Source organism: Talpa europaea (genome assembly GCF_964194135.1).
Source record: "Talpa europaea genome assembly, chromosome: 8".
In the NCBI taxonomy this organism is placed as follows: Eukaryota; Metazoa; Chordata; class Mammalia; order Eulipotyphla; family Talpidae; genus Talpa; species Talpa europaea.
Genome location: NC_140075.1, coordinates 20,875,083 through 20,891,173, shown reverse-complemented (window position 1 = coordinate 20,891,173; position 16,091 = coordinate 20,875,083).

The following is a 16,091-nucleotide window of genomic DNA, read 5'->3' as shown; positions in this document are numbered from 1 at the left end:
GGGCGTTTGGGTGCCCCTAAGCCCAAGGGGGCTGAGGGTCCCCGAACCACACCCCCGCTCTCCAGCCACCCTCCCGGCGGCCCGGGAACTGCACCTTTGCGCATGCGCAGTCGGTGGGCGGGGTTAGACTCCAGCCGAGCGCGGAGCCTGGGCCTCATCAGCCCTGCTGGGCGGGGGAGGACGCTTCCCCTTTGAGTGTTGCCGGCTTGCCCGGGGCATATCCGCGCCGGCCTGTCTGCCTGCCGTTTTGGAAGAGGCCGGGTCGCCGCTTGTCCGTGGCTTACAGGGGCTGCCCTCCCCTGACAGTGACCCCGCCCCTCTTACTAGGGCGTGTTCGGGCGCAGGGCCGGGCTCTGGGGCTGTGAGTGCAGGAGCAGGGTGCAGGTGTGCCCCGGCAGGAAGATTTGCCATTCCCCCGAGGGGGAAGAGGGTCCCGATTCCCCATGGGGGTAGAGTTGCCCTACCCCCAAGGGGGCTGAGGGTCCCCGAACCACCAACCCCCGCTCACCCGCGCCCCCTGCCGGCGGCCTTGAGAACTGCACCCTTGCGCATGCGCAGACGGGAGGGCGGGGTCAGGCTGGGCCCGGGGGCAGAGCCTGGGCCTCATCAGCCCTGCTGGGCCAGGTGAGGCCGCTTCCACTTTGAGTGGTCCTGGCCTGCCCGGGGCTTTCTGCGCCGGCCTTTCCGCCTGCAGTGCTGGAAGAGGCCGCGGTCGCCCCTTGTCCGAGGCTTACAGGGGGTGCCCTCCCCTGAGAGAGACCCCGCCCCTCCGTCAGGGCCTGTTCGTGCGAGGGGCCGTCCCCTCGGGGTGTGAGTGTTAGAGGAGGGTGCAGGTGTCCTCTAGGGGGAAGATTGACCATTCCCCCGAGGGGTATAGGGTCTCGATTCCCCATGGGCGTTTGGGTGCCCCTAAGCCCAAGGGGGCTGAGGGTCCCCGAACCACAACCCCGCTCTCCAGCCACCCTCCCGGCGGCCCGGGAACTGCACCTTTGCGCATGCGCAGTCGGTGGGCGGGGTTAGGCTCCAGCCGAGCGCGGAGCCTGGGCCTCATCAGCCCTGCTGGGCGGGGGAGGACGCTTCCCCTTTGAGTGTTGCCGGCTTGCCCGGGGCATATCCGCGCCGGTCTGTCCGCCTGCCGTTTCGGAAGAGGCCGGGTCGCCGCTTGTCCGTGGCTTACAGGGGCTGCCCTCCCCTGACAGTGACCCCGCCCCTCCTACTAGGGCGTGTTCGGGCGCAGGGCCGGGCTCTGGGGCTGTGAGTGCAGGAGCAGGTTGCAGGTGTGCCCCGGCAGGAAGATTTGCCATTCCCCCGAGGGGGAAGAGGGTCCCGATTCCCCATGGGGGTAGAGTTGCCCTACCCCCAAGGGGGCTGAGGGTCCCCGAACCACCAACCCCCGCTCACCCGCGCCCCCTGCCGGCGGCCTTGAGAACTGCACCCTTGCGCATGCGCAGACGGGAGGGCGGGGTCAGGCTGGGCCCGGGGGCAGAGCCTGGGCCTCATCAGCCCTGCTGGGCCAGGTGAGGCCGCTTCCACTTTGAGTGGTCCTGGCCTGCCCGGGGCTTTCTGCGCCGGCCTTTCCGCCTGCAGTGCTGGAAGAGGCCGCGGTCGCCCCTTGTCCGAGGCTTACAGGGGGTGCCCTCCCCTGAGAGAGACCCCGCCCCTCCGTCTAGGGCCTGTTCGTGCGAGGGGCCGTCCCCTCGGGGTGTGAGTGTTAGAGGAGGGTGCAGGTGTCCTCTAGGGGGAAGATTGACCATTCCCCCGAGGGGGATAGGGTCTCGATTCCCCATGGGCGTTTGGGTGCCCCTAAGCCCAAGGGGGCTGAGGGTCCCCGAACCACACCCCCGCTCTCCAGCCACCCTCCCGGCGGCCCGGGAACTGCACCTTTGCGCATGCGCAGTCGGTGGGCGGGGTTAGGCTCCAGCCGAGCGCGGAGCCTGGGCCTCATCAGCCCTGCTGGGCGGGGGAGGACGCTTCCCCTTTGAGTGTTGCTGGCTTGCCCGGGGCATATCCGCGCCGTCCTGTCCGCCTGCCGTTTTGGAAGAGGCCGGGTCGCCGATTGTCCGTGGCTTACAGGGGCTGCCCTCTCCTGACAGTGACCCCGCCCCTCCTACTAGGGCGTGTTCGGGCGCAGGGCCGGGCTCTGGGGCTGTGAGTGCAGGAGCAGGGTGCAGGTGTGCCCCGGAAGGAAGATTTGCCATTCCCCCGAGGGGGAAGAGGGTCCCGATTCCCCATGGGGGTAGAGTTGCCCTACCCCCATGGGGGCTGAGGGTCCCCGAACCACCACCACCCCGCTAACCTGCGCCCCCTGCCGGCGGCCTTGAGAACTGCACCCTTGCGCATGCGCAGACGGGAGGGCGGGGTCAGGCTGGGGCCGGGGGCGGAGCCTGGGCCTCATCAGCCCTGCTGGGCCAGGTGAGGCCGCTTCCACTTTGAGTGGTCCTGGCCTGCCCGGGGCTTTCTGCGCCGGCCTTTCCGCCTGCAGTGCTGGAAGAGGCCGCGGTCGCCCCTTGTCCGAGGCGTACAGGGGGTGCCCTCCTCTGAGAGAGACCCCGCCCCTCCGTCTAAGGCCTGTTCGTGCGAGGGGCCGTCCCCTCGGGGTGTGAGTGTTAGAGGAGGGTGCAGGTGTCCTCTAGGGGGAAGATTGACCATTCCCCCGAGGGGGATAGGGTCTCGATTCCCCATGGGCGTTTGGGTGCCCCTAAGCCCAAGGGGGCTGAGGGTCCCCGAACCACACCCCCGCTCTCCAGCCACCCTCCCGGCGGCCCGGGAACTGCACCTTTGCGCATGCGCAGTCGGTGGGCGGGGTTAGGCTCCAGCCGAGCGCGGAGCCTGGGCCTCATCAGCCCTGCTGGGCGGGGGAGGACGCTTCCCCTTTGAGTGTTGCTGGCTTGCCCGGGGCATATCCGCGCCGTCCTGTCCGCCTGCCGTTTTGGAAGAGGCCGGGTCGCCGCTTGTCCGTGGCTTACAGGGGCTGCCCTCTCCTGACAGTGACCCCGCCCCTCCTACTAGGGCGTGTTCGGGCGCAGGGCCGGGCTCTGGGGCTGTGAGTGCAGGAGCAGGGTGCAGGTGTGCCCCGGAAGGAAGATTTGCCATTCCCCCGAGGGGGAAGAGGGTCCCGATTCCCCATGGGGGTAGATTTGCCCTACCCCCATGGGGGCTGAGGGTCCCCGAACCACCACCACCCCGCTCACCTGCGACCCTGCCGGCGGCCTTGCGAACTGCACCCTTGCGCATGCGCAGACGGGAGGGCGGGGTCAGGCTGGGCCCGGGGGCGGAGCCTGGGCCTCATCAGCCCTGCTGGGCCAGGTGAGGCCGCTTCCACTTTGAGTGGTCCTGGCCTGCCCGGGGCTTTCTGCGCCGGCCTTTCCGCCTGCAGTGCTGGAAGAGGCCGCGGTCGCCCCTTGTCCGAGGCGTACAGGGGGTGCCCTCCTCTGAGAGAGACCCCGCCCCTCCGTCTAGGGCCTGTTCGTGCGAGGGGCCGTCCCCTCGGGGTGTGAGTGTTAGAGGAGGGTGCAGGTGTCCTCTAGGGGGAAGATTGACCATTCCCCCGAGGGGGATAGGGTCTCGATTCCCCATGGGCGTTTGGGTGCCCCTAAGCCCAAGGGGGCTGAGGGTCCCCGAACCACACCCCCGCTCTCCAGCCACCCTCCCGGCGGCCCGGGAACTGCACCTTTGCGCATGCGCAGTCGGTGGGCGGGGTTAGGCTCCAGCCGAGCGCGGAGCCTGGGCCTCATCAGCCCTGCTGGGCGGGGGAGGACGCTTCCCCTTTGAGGGTTGCCGGCTTGCCCGGGGCATATCCGCGCCGGCCTGTCCGCCTGCCGTTTTGGAAGAGGCCGGGTCGCCCCTTGTCCGAGGCGTACAGGGGGTGCCCTCCCCTGAGAGAGACCCCGCCCCTCCGTCTAGGGCCTGTTCGTGCGAGGGGCCGTCCCCTCGGGGTGTGAGTGTTAGAGGAGGGTGCAGGTGTCCTCTAGGGGGAAGATTGACCATTCCCCCGAGGGGGATAGGGTCTCGATTCCCCATGGGCGTTTGGGTGCCCCTAAGCCCAAGGGGGCTGAGGGTCCCCGAACCACACCCCCGCTCTCCAGCCACCCTCCCGGCGGCCCGGGAACTGCACCTTTGCGCATGCGCAGTCGGTGGGCGGGGTTAGGCTCCAGCCGAGCGCGGAGCCTGGGCCTCATCAGCCCTGCTGGGCGGGGGAGGACGCTTCCCCTTTGAGTGTTGCTGGCTTGCCCGGGGCATATCCGCGCCGTCCTGTCCGCCTGCCGTTTTGGAAGAGGCCGGGTCGCCGATTGTCCGTGGCTTACAGGGGCTGCCCTCTCCTGACAGTGACCCCGCCCCTCCTACTAGGGCGTGTTCGGGCGCAGGGCCGGGCTCTGGGGCTGTGAGTGCAGGAGCAGGGTGCAGGTGTGCCCCGGAAGGAAGATTTGCCATTCCCCCGAGGGGGAAGAGGGTCCCGATTCCCCATGGGGGTAGAGTTGCCCTACCCCCATGGGGGCTGAGGGTCCCCGAACCACCACCACCCCGCTAACCTGCGCCCCCTGCCGGCGGCCTTGAGAACTGCACCCTTGCGCATGCGCAGACGGGAGGGCGGGGTCAGGCTGGGGCCGGGGGCGGAGCCTGGGCCTCATCAGCCCTGCTGGGCCAGGTGAGGCCGCTTCCACTTTGAGTGGTCCTGGCCTGCCCGGGGCTTTCTGCGCCGGCCTTTCCGCCTGCAGTGCTGGAAGAGGCCGCGGTCGCCCCTTGTCCGAGGCGTACAGGGGGTGCCCTCCTCTGAGAGAGACCCCGCCCCTCCGTCTAAGGCCTGTTCGTGCGAGGGGCCGTCCCCTCGGGGTGTGAGTGTTAGAGGAGGGTGCAGGTGTCCTCTAGGGGGAAGATTGACCATTCCCCCGAGGGGGATAGGGTCTCGATTCCCCATGGGCGTTTGGGTGCCCCTAAGCCCAAGGGGGCTGAGGGTCCCCGAACCACACCCCCGCTCTCCAGCCACCCTCCCGGCGGCCCGGGAACTGCACCTTTGCGCATGCGCAGTCGGTGGGCGGGGTTAGGCTCCAGCCGAGCGCGGAGCCTGGGCCTCATCAGCCCTGCTGGGCGGGGGAGGACGCTTCCCCTTTGAGTGTTGCTGGCTTGCCCGGGGCATATCCGCGCCGTCCTGTCCGCCTGCCGTTTTGGAAGAGGCCGGGTCGCCGCTTGTCCGTGGCTTACAGGGGCTGCCCTCTCCTGACAGTGACCCCGCCCCTCCTACTAGGGCGTGTTCGGGCGCAGGGCCGGGCTCTGGGGCTGTGAGTGCAGGAGCAGGGTGCAGGTGTGCCCCGGAAGGAAGATTTGCCATTCCCCCGAGGGGGAAGAGGGTCCCGATTCCCCATGGGGGTAGATTTGCCCTACCCCCATGGGGGCTGAGGGTCCCCGAACCACCACCACCCCGCTCACCTGCGACCCTGCCGGCGGCCTTGCGAACTGCACCCTTGCGCATGCGCAGACGGGAGGGCGGGGTCAGGCTGGGCCCGGGGGCGGAGCCTGGGCCTCATCAGCCCTGCTGGGCCAGGTGAGGCCGCTTCCACTTTGAGTGGTCCTGGCCTGCCCGGGGCTTTCTGCGCCGGCCTTTCCGCCTGCAGTGCTGGAAGAGGCCGCGGTCGCCCCTTGTCCGAGGCGTACAGGGGGTGCCCTCCTCTGAGAGAGACCCCGCCCCTCCGTCTAGGGCCTGTTCGTGCGAGGGGCCGTCCCCTCGGGGTGTGAGTGTTAGAGGAGGGTGCAGGTGTCCTCTAGGGGGAAGATTGACCATTCCCCCGAGGGGGATAGGGTCTCGATTCCCCATGGGCGTTTGGGTGCCCCTAAGCCCAAGGGGGCTGAGGGTCCCCGAACCACACCCCCGCTCTCCAGCCACCCTCCCGGCGGCCCGGGAACTGCACCTTTGCGCATGCGCAGTCGGTGGGCGGGGTTAGGCTCCAGCCGAGCGCGGAGCCTGGGCCTCATCAGCCCTGCTGGGCGGGGGAGGACGCTTCCCCTTTGAGTGTTGCCGGCTTGCCCGGGGCATATCCGCGCCGGCCTGTCCGCCTGCCGTTTCGGAAGAGGCCGGGTCGCCGCTTGTCCGTGGCTTACAGGGGCTGCCCTCCCCTGACAGTGACCCCGCCCCTCCTACTAGGGCGTGTTCGGGCGCAGGGCCGGGCTCTGGGGCTGTGAGTGCAGGAGCAGGGTGCAGGTGTGCCCCGGCAGGAAGATTTGCCATTCCCTTGAGGGGGAAGAGGGTCCCGATTCCCCATGGGGGTAGAGTTGCCCTACCCCCAAGGGGGCTGAGGGTCCCCGAACCACCACCACCCCGCTCACCCGCGCCCCCTGCCGGCGGCCTTGAGAACTGCACCCTTGCGCATGCGCAGACGGGAGGGCGGGGTCAGGCTGGGCCCGGGGGCAGAGCCTGGGCCTCATCAGCCCTGCTGGGCCAGGTGAGGCCGCTTCCACTTTGAGTGGTCCTGGCCTGCCCGGGGCTTTCTGCGCCGGCCTTTCCACCTGCAGTGCTGGAAGAGGCCGCGGTCGCCCCTTGTCCGAGGCTTACAGGGGGTGCCCTCCCCTGAGAGAGACCCCGCCCCTCCGTCTAGGGCCTGTTCGTGCGAGGGGCCGTCCCCTCGGGGTGTGAGTGTTAGAGGAGGGTGCAGGTGTCCTCTAGGGGGAAGATTGACCATTCCCCCGAGGGGGATAGGGTCTCGATTCCCCATGGGCGTTTGGGTGCCCCTAAGCCCAAGGGGGCTGAGGGTCCCCGAACCACACCCCCGCTCTCCAGCCACCCTCCCGGCGGCCCGGGAACTGCACCTTTGCGCATGCGCAGTCGGTGGGCGGGGTTAGGCTCCAGCCGAGCGCGGAGCCTGGGCCTCATCAGCCCTGCTGGGCGGGGGAGGACGCTTCCCCTTTGAGTGTTGCTGGCTTGCCCGGGGCATATCCGCGCCGTCCTGTCCGCCTGCCGTTTTGGAAGAGGCCGGGTCGCCGCTTGTCCGTGGCTTACAGGGGCTGCCCTCTCCTGACAGTGACCCCGCCCCGCCTACTATGGCGTGTTCGGGCGCAGGGCCGGGCTCTGGGGCTGTGAGTGCAGGAGCAGGGTGCAGGTGTGCCCCGGAAGGAAGATTTGCCATTCCCCCGAGGGGGAAGAGGGTCCCGATTCCCCATGGGGGTAGAGTTGCCCTACCCCCATGGCGGCTGAGGGTCCCCGAACCACCACCACCCCGCTCACCTGCGCCCCCTGCCGGCGGCCTTGAGAACTGCACCCTTGCGCATGCGCAGACGGGAGGGCGGGGTCAGGCTGGGCCCGGGGGCGGAGCCTGGGCCTCATCAGCCCTGCTGGGCCAGGTGAGGCCGCTTCCACTTTGAGTGGTCCTGGCCTGCCCGGGGCTTTCTGCGCCGGCCTTTCCGCCTGCAGTGCTGGAAGAGGCCGCGGTCGCCCCTTGTCCGAGGCGTACAGGGGGTGCCCTCCTCTGCGAGAGACCCCGCCCCTCCGTCTAGGGCCTGTTCGTGCGAGGGGCCGTCCCCTCGGGGTGTGAGTGTTAGAGGAGGGTGCAGGTGTCCTCTAGGGGGAAGATTGACCATTCCCCCGAGGGGGATAGGGTCTCGATTCCCCATGGGCGTTTGGGTGCCCCTAAGCCCAAGGGGGCTGAGGGTCCCCGAACCACACCCCCGCTCTCCAGCCACCCTCCCGGCGGCCCGGGAACTGCACCTTTGCGCATGCGCAGTCGGTGGGCGGGGTTAGGCTCCAGCCGAGCGCGGAGCCTGGGCCTCATCAGCCCTGCTGGGCGGGGGAGGACGCTTCCCCTTTGAGGGTTGCCGGCTTGCCCGGGGCATATCCGCGCCGGCCTGTCCGCCTGCCGTTTTGGAAGAGGCCGGGTCGCCGCTTGTCCGTGGCTTACAGGGGCTGCCCTCCCCTGACAGTGACCCCGCCCCTCCTACTAGGGCGTGTTCGGGCGCAGGGCCGGGCTCTGGGGCTGTGAGTGCAGGAGCAGGGTGCAGGTGTGCCCCGGCAGGAAGATTTGCCATTCCCCCGAGGGGGAAGAGGGTCCCGATTCCCCATGGGGGTAGAGTTGCCCTACCCCCAAGGGGGCTGAGGGTCCCCGAACCACCACCCCCCCGCTCACCCGCGCCCCCTGCCGGCGGCCTTGAGAACTGCACCCTTGCGCATGGGCAGACGGGAGGGCGGGGTCAGGCTGGTCCCGGGGGCGGAGCCTGGGCCTCATCAGCCCTGCTGGGCCAGGTGAGGCCGCTTCCAATTTGAGTGGTCCTGGCCTGCCCGGGGCTTTCTGCGCCGGCCTTTCCGCCTGCAGTGCTGGAAGAGGCCGCGGTCGCCCCTTGTCCGAGGCTTACAGGGGGTGCCCTCCCCTGAGAGAGACCCCGCCCCTCCGTCTAGGGCCTGTTCGTGCGAGGGGCCGTCCCCTCGGGGTGTGAGTGTTAGAGGAGGGTGCAGGTGTCCTCTAGGGGGAAGATTGACCATTCCCCCGAGGGGGATAGGGTCTCGATTCCCCATGGGCGTTTGGGTGCCCCTAAGCCCAAGGGGGCTGAGGGTCCCCGAACCACACCCCCGCTCTCCAGCCACCCTCCCGGCGGCCCGGGAACTGCACCTTTGCGCATGCGCAGTCGGTGGGCGGGGTTAGACTCCAGCCGAGCGCGGAGCCTGGGCCTCATCAGCCCTGCTGGGCGGGGGAGGACGCTTCCCCTTTGAGTGTTGCCGGCTTGCCCGGGGCATATCCGCGCCGGCCTGTCTGCCTGCCGTTTTGGAAGAGGCCGGGTCGCCGCTTGTCCGTGGCTTACAGGGGCTGCCCTCCCCTGACAGTGACCCCGCCCCTCTTACTAGGGCGTGTTCGGGCGCAGGGCCGGGCTCTGGGGCTGTGAGTGCAGGAGCAGGGTGCAGGTGTGCCCCGGCAGGAAGATTTGCCATTCCCCCGAGGGGGAAGAGGGTCCCGATTCCCCATGGGGGTAGAGTTGCCCTACCCCCAAGGGGGCTGAGGGTCCCCGAACCACCAACCCCCGCTCACCCGCGCCCCCTGCCGGCGGCCTTGAGAACTGCACCCTTGCGCATGCGCAGACGGGAGGGCGGGGTCAGGCTGGGCCCGGGGGCAGAGCCTGGGCCTCATCAGCCCTGCTGGGCCAGGTGAGGCCGCTTCCACTTTGAGTGGTCCTGGCCTGCCCGGGGCTTTCTGCGCCGGCCTTTCCGCCTGCAGTGCTGGAAGAGGCCGCGGTCGCCCCTTGTCCGAGGCTTACAGGGGGTGCCCTCCCCTGAGAGAGACCCCGCCCCTCCGTCAGGGCCTGTTCGTGCGAGGGGCCGTCCCCTCGGGGTGTGAGTGTTAGAGGAGGGTGCAGGTGTCCTCTAGGGGGAAGATTGACCATTCCCCCGAGGGGTATAGGGTCTCGATTCCCCATGGGCGTTTGGGTGCCCCTAAGCCCAAGGGGGCTGAGGGTCCCCGAACCACAACCCCGCTCTCCAGCCACCCTCCCGGCGGCCCGGGAACTGCACCTTTGCGCATGCGCAGTCGGTGGGCGGGGTTAGGCTCCAGCCGAGCGCGGAGCCTGGGCCTCATCAGCCCTGCTGGGCGGGGGAGGACGCTTCCCCTTTGAGTGTTGCCGGCTTGCCCGGGGCATATCCGCGCCGGCCTGTCCGCCTGCCGTTTCGGAAGAGGCCGGGTCGCCGCTTGTCCGTGGCTTACAGGGGCTGCCCTCCCCTGACAGTGACCCCGCCCCTCCTACTAGGGCGTGTTCGGGCGCAGGGCCGGGCTCTGGGGCTGTGAGTGCAGGAGCAGGTTGCAGGTGTGCCCCGGCAGGAAGATTTGCCATTCCCCCGAGGGGGAAGAGGGTCCCGATTCCCCATGGGGGTAGAGTTGCCCTACCCCCAAGGGGGCTGAGGGTCCCCGAACCACCAACCCCCGCTCACCCGCGCCCCCTGCCGGCGGCCTTGAGAACTGCACCCTTGCGCATGCGCAGACGGGAGGGCGGGGTCAGGCTGGGCCCGGGGGCAGAGCCTGGGCCTCATCAGCCCTGCTGGGCCAGGTGAGGCCGCTTCCACTTTGAGTGGTCCTGGCCTGCCCGGGGCTTTCTGCGCCGGCCTTTCCGCCTGCAGTGCTGGAAGAGGCCGCGGTCGCCCCTTGTCCGAGGCTTACAGGGGGTGCCCTCCCCTGAGAGAGACCCCGCCCCTCCGTCTAGGGCCTGTTCGTGCGAGGGGCCGTCCCCTCGGGGTGTGAGTGTTAGAGGAGGGTGCAGGTGTCCTCTAGGGGGAAGATTGACCATTCCCCCGAGGGGGATAGGGTCTCGATTCCCCATGGGCGTTTGGGTGCCCCTAAGCCCAAGGGGGCTGAGGGTCCCCGAACCACACCCCCGCTCTCCAGCCACCCTCCCGGCGGCCCGGGAACTGCACCTTTGCGCATGCGCAGTCGGTGGGCGGGGTTAGGCTCCAGCCGAGCGCGGAGCCTGGGCCTCATCAGCCCTGCTGGGCGGGGGAGGACGCTTCCCCTTTGAGTGTTGCTGGCTTGCCCGGGGCATATCCGCGCCGTCCTGTCCGCCTGCCGTTTTGGAAGAGGCCGGGTCGCCGATTGTCCGTGGCTTACAGGGGCTGCCCTCTCCTGACAGTGACCCCTCCCCTCCTACTAGGGCGTGTTCGGGCGCAGGGCCGGGCTCTGGGGCTGTGAGTGCAGGAGCAGGGTGCAGGTGTGCCCCGGAAGGAAGATTTGCCATTCCCCCGAGGGGGAAGAGGGTCCCGATTCCCCATGGGTGTAGAGTTGCCCTACCCCCATGGGGGCTGAGGGTCCCCGAACCACCACCACCCCGCTAACCTGCGCCCCCTGCCGGCGGCCTTGAGAACTGCACCCTTGCGCATGCGCAGACGGGAGGGCGGGGTCAGGCTGGGGCCGGGGGCGGAGCCTGGGCCTCATCAGCCCTGCTGGGCCAGGTGAGGCCGCTTCCACTTTGAGTGGTCCTGGCCTGCCCGGGGCTTTCTGCGCCGGCCTTTCCGCCTGCAGTGCTGGAAGAGGCCGCGGTCGCCCCTTGTCCGAGGCGTACAGGGGGTGCCCTCCTCTGAGAGAGACCCCGCCCCTCCGTCTAAGGCCTGTTCGTGCGAGGGGCCGTCCCCTCGGGGTGTGAGTGTTAGAGGAGGGTGCAGGTGTCCTCTAGGGGGAAGATTGACCATTCCCCCGAGGGGGATAGGGTCTCGATTCCCCATGGGCGTTTGGGTGCCCCTAAGCCCAAGGGGGCTGAGGGTCCCCGAACCACACCCCCGCTCTCCAGCCACCCTCCCGGCGGCCCGGGAACTGCACCTTTGCGCATGCGCAGTCGGTGGGCGGGGTTAGGCTCCAGCCGAGCGCGGAGCCTGGGCCTCATCAGCCCTGCTGGGCGGGGGAGGACGCTTCCCCTTTGAGTGTTGCTGGCTTGCCCGGGGCATATCCGCGCCGTCATGTCCGCCTGCCGTTTTGGAAGAGGCCGGGTCGCCGCTTGTCCGTGGCTTACAGGGGCTGCCCTCTCCTGACAGTGACCCCGCCCCTCCTACTAGGGCGTGTTCGGGCGCAGGGCCGGGCTCTGGGGCTGTGAGTGCAGGAGCAGGGTGCAGGTGTGCCCCGGAAGGAAGATTTGCCATTCCCCCGAGGGGGAAGAGGGTCCCGATTCCCCATGGGGGTAGATTTGCCCTACCCCCATGGGGGCTGAGGGTCCCCGAACCACCACCACCCCGCTCACCTGCGACCCTGCCGGCGGCCTTGAGAACTGCACCCTTGCGCATGCGCAGACGGGAGGGCGGGGTCAGGCTGGGCCCGGGGGCGGAGCCTGGGCCTCATCAGCCCTGCTGGGCCAGGTGAGGCCGCTTCCACTTTGAGTGGTCCTGGCCTGCCCGGGGCTTTCTGCGCCGGCCTTTCCGCCTGCAGTGCTGGAAGAGGCCGCGGTCGCCCCTTGTCCGAGGCGTACAGGGGGTGCCCTCCTCTGAGAGAGACCCCGCCCCTCCGTCTAGGGCCTGTTCGTGCGAGGGGCCGTCCCCTCGGGGTGTGAGTGTTAGAGGAGGGTGCAGGTGTCCTCTAGGGGGAAGATTGACCATTCCCCCGAGGGGGATAGGGTCTCGATTCCCCATGGGCGTTTGGGTGCCCCTAAGCCCAAGGGGGCTGAGGGTCCCCGAACCACACCCCCGCTCTCCAGCCACCCTCCCGGCGGCCCGGGAACTGCACCTTTGCGCATGCGCAGTCGGTGGGCGGGGTTAGGCTCCAGCCGAGCGCGGAGCCTGGGCCTCATCAGCCCTGCTGGGCGGGGGAGGACGCTTCCCCTTTGAGGGTTGCCGGCTTGCCCGGGGCATATCCGCGCCGGCCTGTCCGCCTGCCGTTTTGGAAGAGGCCGGGTCGCCCCTTGTCCGAGGCGTACAGGGGGTGCCCTCCCCTGAGAGAGACCCCGCCCCTCCGTCTAGGGCCTGTTCGTGCGAGGGGCCGTCCCCTCGGGGTGTGAGTGTTAGAGGAGGGTGCAGGTGTCCTCTAGGGGGAAGATTGACCATTCCCCCGAGGGGGATAGGGTCTCGATTCCCCATGGGCGTTTGGGTGCCCCTAAGCCCAAGGGGGCTGAGGGTCCCCGAACCACACCCCCGCTCTCCAGCCACCCTCCCGGCGGCCCGGGAACTGCACCTTTGCGCATGCGCAGTCGGTGGGCGGGGTTAGGCTCCAGCCGAGCGCGGAGCCTGGGCCTCATCAGCCCTGCTGGGCGGGGGAGGACGCTTCCCCTTTGAGTGTTGCCGGCTTGCCCGGGGCATATCCGCGCCGGCCTGTCCGCCTGCCGTTTCGGAAGAGGCCGGGTCGCCGCTTGTCCGTGGCTTACAGGGGCTGCCCTCCCCTGACAGTGACCCCGCCCCTCCTACTAGGGCGTGTTCGGGCGCAGGGCCGGGCTCTGGGGCTGTGAGTGCAGGAGCAGGGTGCAGGTGTGCCCCGGCAGGAAGATTTGCCATTCCCCTGAGGGGGAAGAGGGTCCCGATTCCCCATGGGGGTAGAGTTGCCCTACCCCCAAGGGGGCTGAGGGTCCCCGAACCACCACCACCCCGCTCACCCGCGCCCCCTGCCGGCGGCCTTGAGAACTGCACCCTTGCGCATGCGCAGACGGGAGGGCGGGGTCAGGCTGGGCCCGGGGCCGGAGCCTGGGCCTCATCAGCCCTGCTGGGCCAGGTGAGGCCGCTTCCACTTTGAGTGGTCCTGGCCTGCCCGGGGCTTTCTGCGCCGGCCTTTCCGCCTGCAGTGCTGGAAGAGGCCGTGGTCGCCCCTTGTCCGAGGCTTACAGGGGGTGCCCTCCCCTGAGAGAGACCCCGCCCCTCCGTCTAGGGCCTGTTCGTGCGAGGGGCCGTCCCCTCGGGGTGTGAGTGTTAGAGGAGGGTGCAGGTGTCCTCTAGGGGGAAGATTGACCATTCCCCCGAGGGGGATAGGGTCTCGATTCCCCATGGGCGTTTGGGTGCCCCTAAGCCCAAGGGGGCTGAGGGTCCCCGAACCACACCCCCGCTCTCCAGCCACCCTCCCGGCGGCCCGGGAACTGCACCTTTGCGCATGCGCAGTCGGTGGGCGGGGTTAGGCTCCAGCCGAGCGCGGAGCCTGGGCCTCATCAGCCCTGCTGGGCGGGGGAGGACGCTTCCCCTTTGAGTGTTGCTGGCTTGCCCGGGGCATATCCGCGCCGTCCTGTCCGCCTGCCGTTTTGGAAGAGGCCGGGTCGCCGATTGTCCGTGGCTTACAGGGGCTGCCCTCTCCTGACAGTGACCCCGCCCCTCCTACTAGGGCGTGTTCGGGCGCAGGGCCGGGCTCTGGGGCTGTGAGTGCAGGAGCAGGGTGCAGGTGTGCCCCGGAAGGAAGATTTGCCATTCCCCCGAGGGGGAAGAGGGTCCCGATTCCCCATGGGGGTAGAGTTGCCCTACCCCCATGGGGGCTGAGGGTCCCCGAACCACCACCACCCCGCTAACCTGCGCCCCCTGCCGGCGGCCTTGAGAACTGCACCCTTGCGCATGCGCAGACGGGAGGGCGGGGTCAGGCTGGGGCCGGGGGCGGAGCCTGGGCCTCATCAGCCCTGCTGGGCCAGGTGAGGCCGCTTCCACTTTGAGTGGTCCTGGCCTGCCCGGGGCTTTCTGCGCCGGCCTTTCCGCCTGCAGTGCTGGAAGAGGCCGCGGTCGCCCCTTGTCCGAGGCGTACAGGGGGTGCCCTCCTCTGAGAGAGACCCCGCCCCTCCGTCTAAGGCCTGTTCGTGCGAGGGGCCGTCCCCTCGGGGTGTGAGTGTTAGAGGAGGGTGCAGGTGTCCTCTAGGGGGAAGATTGACCATTCCCCCGAGGGGGATAGGGTCTCGATTCCCCATGGGCGTTTGGGTGCCCCTAAGCCCAAGGGGGCTGAGGGTCCCCGAACCACACCCCCGCTCTCCAGCCACCCTCCCGGCGGCCCGGGAACTGCACCTTTGCGCATGCGCAGTCGGTGGGCGGGGTTAGGCTCCAGCCGAGCGCGGAGCCTGGGCCTCATCAGCCCTGCTGGGCGGGGGAGGACGCTTCCCCTTTGAGGGTTGCCGGCTTGCCCGGGGCATATCCGCGCCGGCCTGTCCGCCTGCCGTTTTGGAAGAGGCCGGGTCGCCGCTTGTCCGTGGCTTACAGGGGCTGCCCTCCCCTGACAGTGACCCCGCCCCTCCTACTAGGGCGTGTTCGGGTGCAGGGCCGGGCTCTGGGGCTGTGAGTGCAGGAGCAGGGTGCAGGTGTGCCCCGGCAGGAAGATTTGCCATTCCCCCGAGGGGGAAGAGGGTCCCGACTCCCCATGGGGGTAGAGTTGCCCTACCCCCAAGGGGGCTGAGGGTCCCCGAACCACCACCCCCCCGCTCACCCGCGCCCCCTGCCGGCGGCCTTGGAACTGCACCCTTGCGCATGCGCAGACGGGAGGGCGGGGTCAGGCTGGGCCCGGGGGCGGAGCCTGGGCCTCATCAGCCCTGCTGGGCCAGGTGAGGCCACTTCCACTTTGAGTGGTCCTGGCCTGCCCGGGGCTTTCTGCGCCGGCCTTTCCGCCTGCAGTGCTGGAAGAGGCCGCGGTCGCCCCTTGTCCGAGGCTTACAGGGGGTGCCCTCCCCTGAGAGAGACCCGGCCCCTCCGTCTAGGGCCTGTTCGTGCGAGGGGCCGTCCCCTCGGGGTGTGAGTGTTAGAGGAGGGTGCAGGTGTCCTCTAGGGGGAAGATTGACCATTCCCCCGAGGGGTATAGGGTCTCGATTCCCCATGGGCGTTTGGGTGCCCCTAAGCCCAAGGGGGCTGAGGGTCCCCGAACCACACCCACGCTCTCCAGCCACCCTCCCGGCGGCCCGGGAACTGCACCTTTGCGCATGCGCAGTCGGTGGGCGGGGTTAGGCTCCAGCCGAGCGCGGAGCCTGGGCCTCATCAGCCCTGCTGGGCGGGGGAGGACGCTTCCCCTTTGAGTGTTGCCGCTTGCCCGGGGCATATCCGCGCCGGCCTGTCCGCCTGCCGTTTTGGAAGAGGCCGGGTCGCCGCTTGTCCGTGGCTTACAGGGGCTGCCCTCCCCTGACAGTGACCCCGCCCCTCCTACTAGGGCGTGTTCGGGCGCAGGGCCGGGCTCTGGGGCTGTGAGTGCAGGAGCAGGGTGCAGGTGTGCCCCGGCAGGAAGATTTGCCATTCCCCCGAGGGGGAAGAGGGTCCCGATTCCCCATGGGGGTAGAGTTGCCCTACCCCCAAGGGGGCTGAGGGTCCCCGAACCACCACCCCCGCGCTCACCCGCGCCCCCTGCCGGCGGCCTTGAGAACTGCACCCTTGCGCATGCGCAGACGGGAGGGCGGGGTCAGACTGGGCCCGGGGGCGGAGCCTGGGCCTCATCAGCCCTGCTGGGCCAGGTGAGGCGGCTTCCACTTTGAGTGGTCCTGGCCTGCCCGGGGCTTTCTGCGCCGGCCTTTCCGCCTGCAGTGCTGGAAGAGGCCGCGGTCGCCCCTTGTCCGAGGCTTACAGGGGGTGCCCTCCCCTGAGAGAGACCCCGCCCCTCCGTCAGGGCCTGTTCGTGCGAGGGGCCGTCCCCTCGGGGTGTGAGTGTTAGAGGAGGGTGCAGGTGTCCTCTAGGGGGAAGATTGACCATTCCCCCGAGGGGTATAGGGTCTCGATTCCCCAT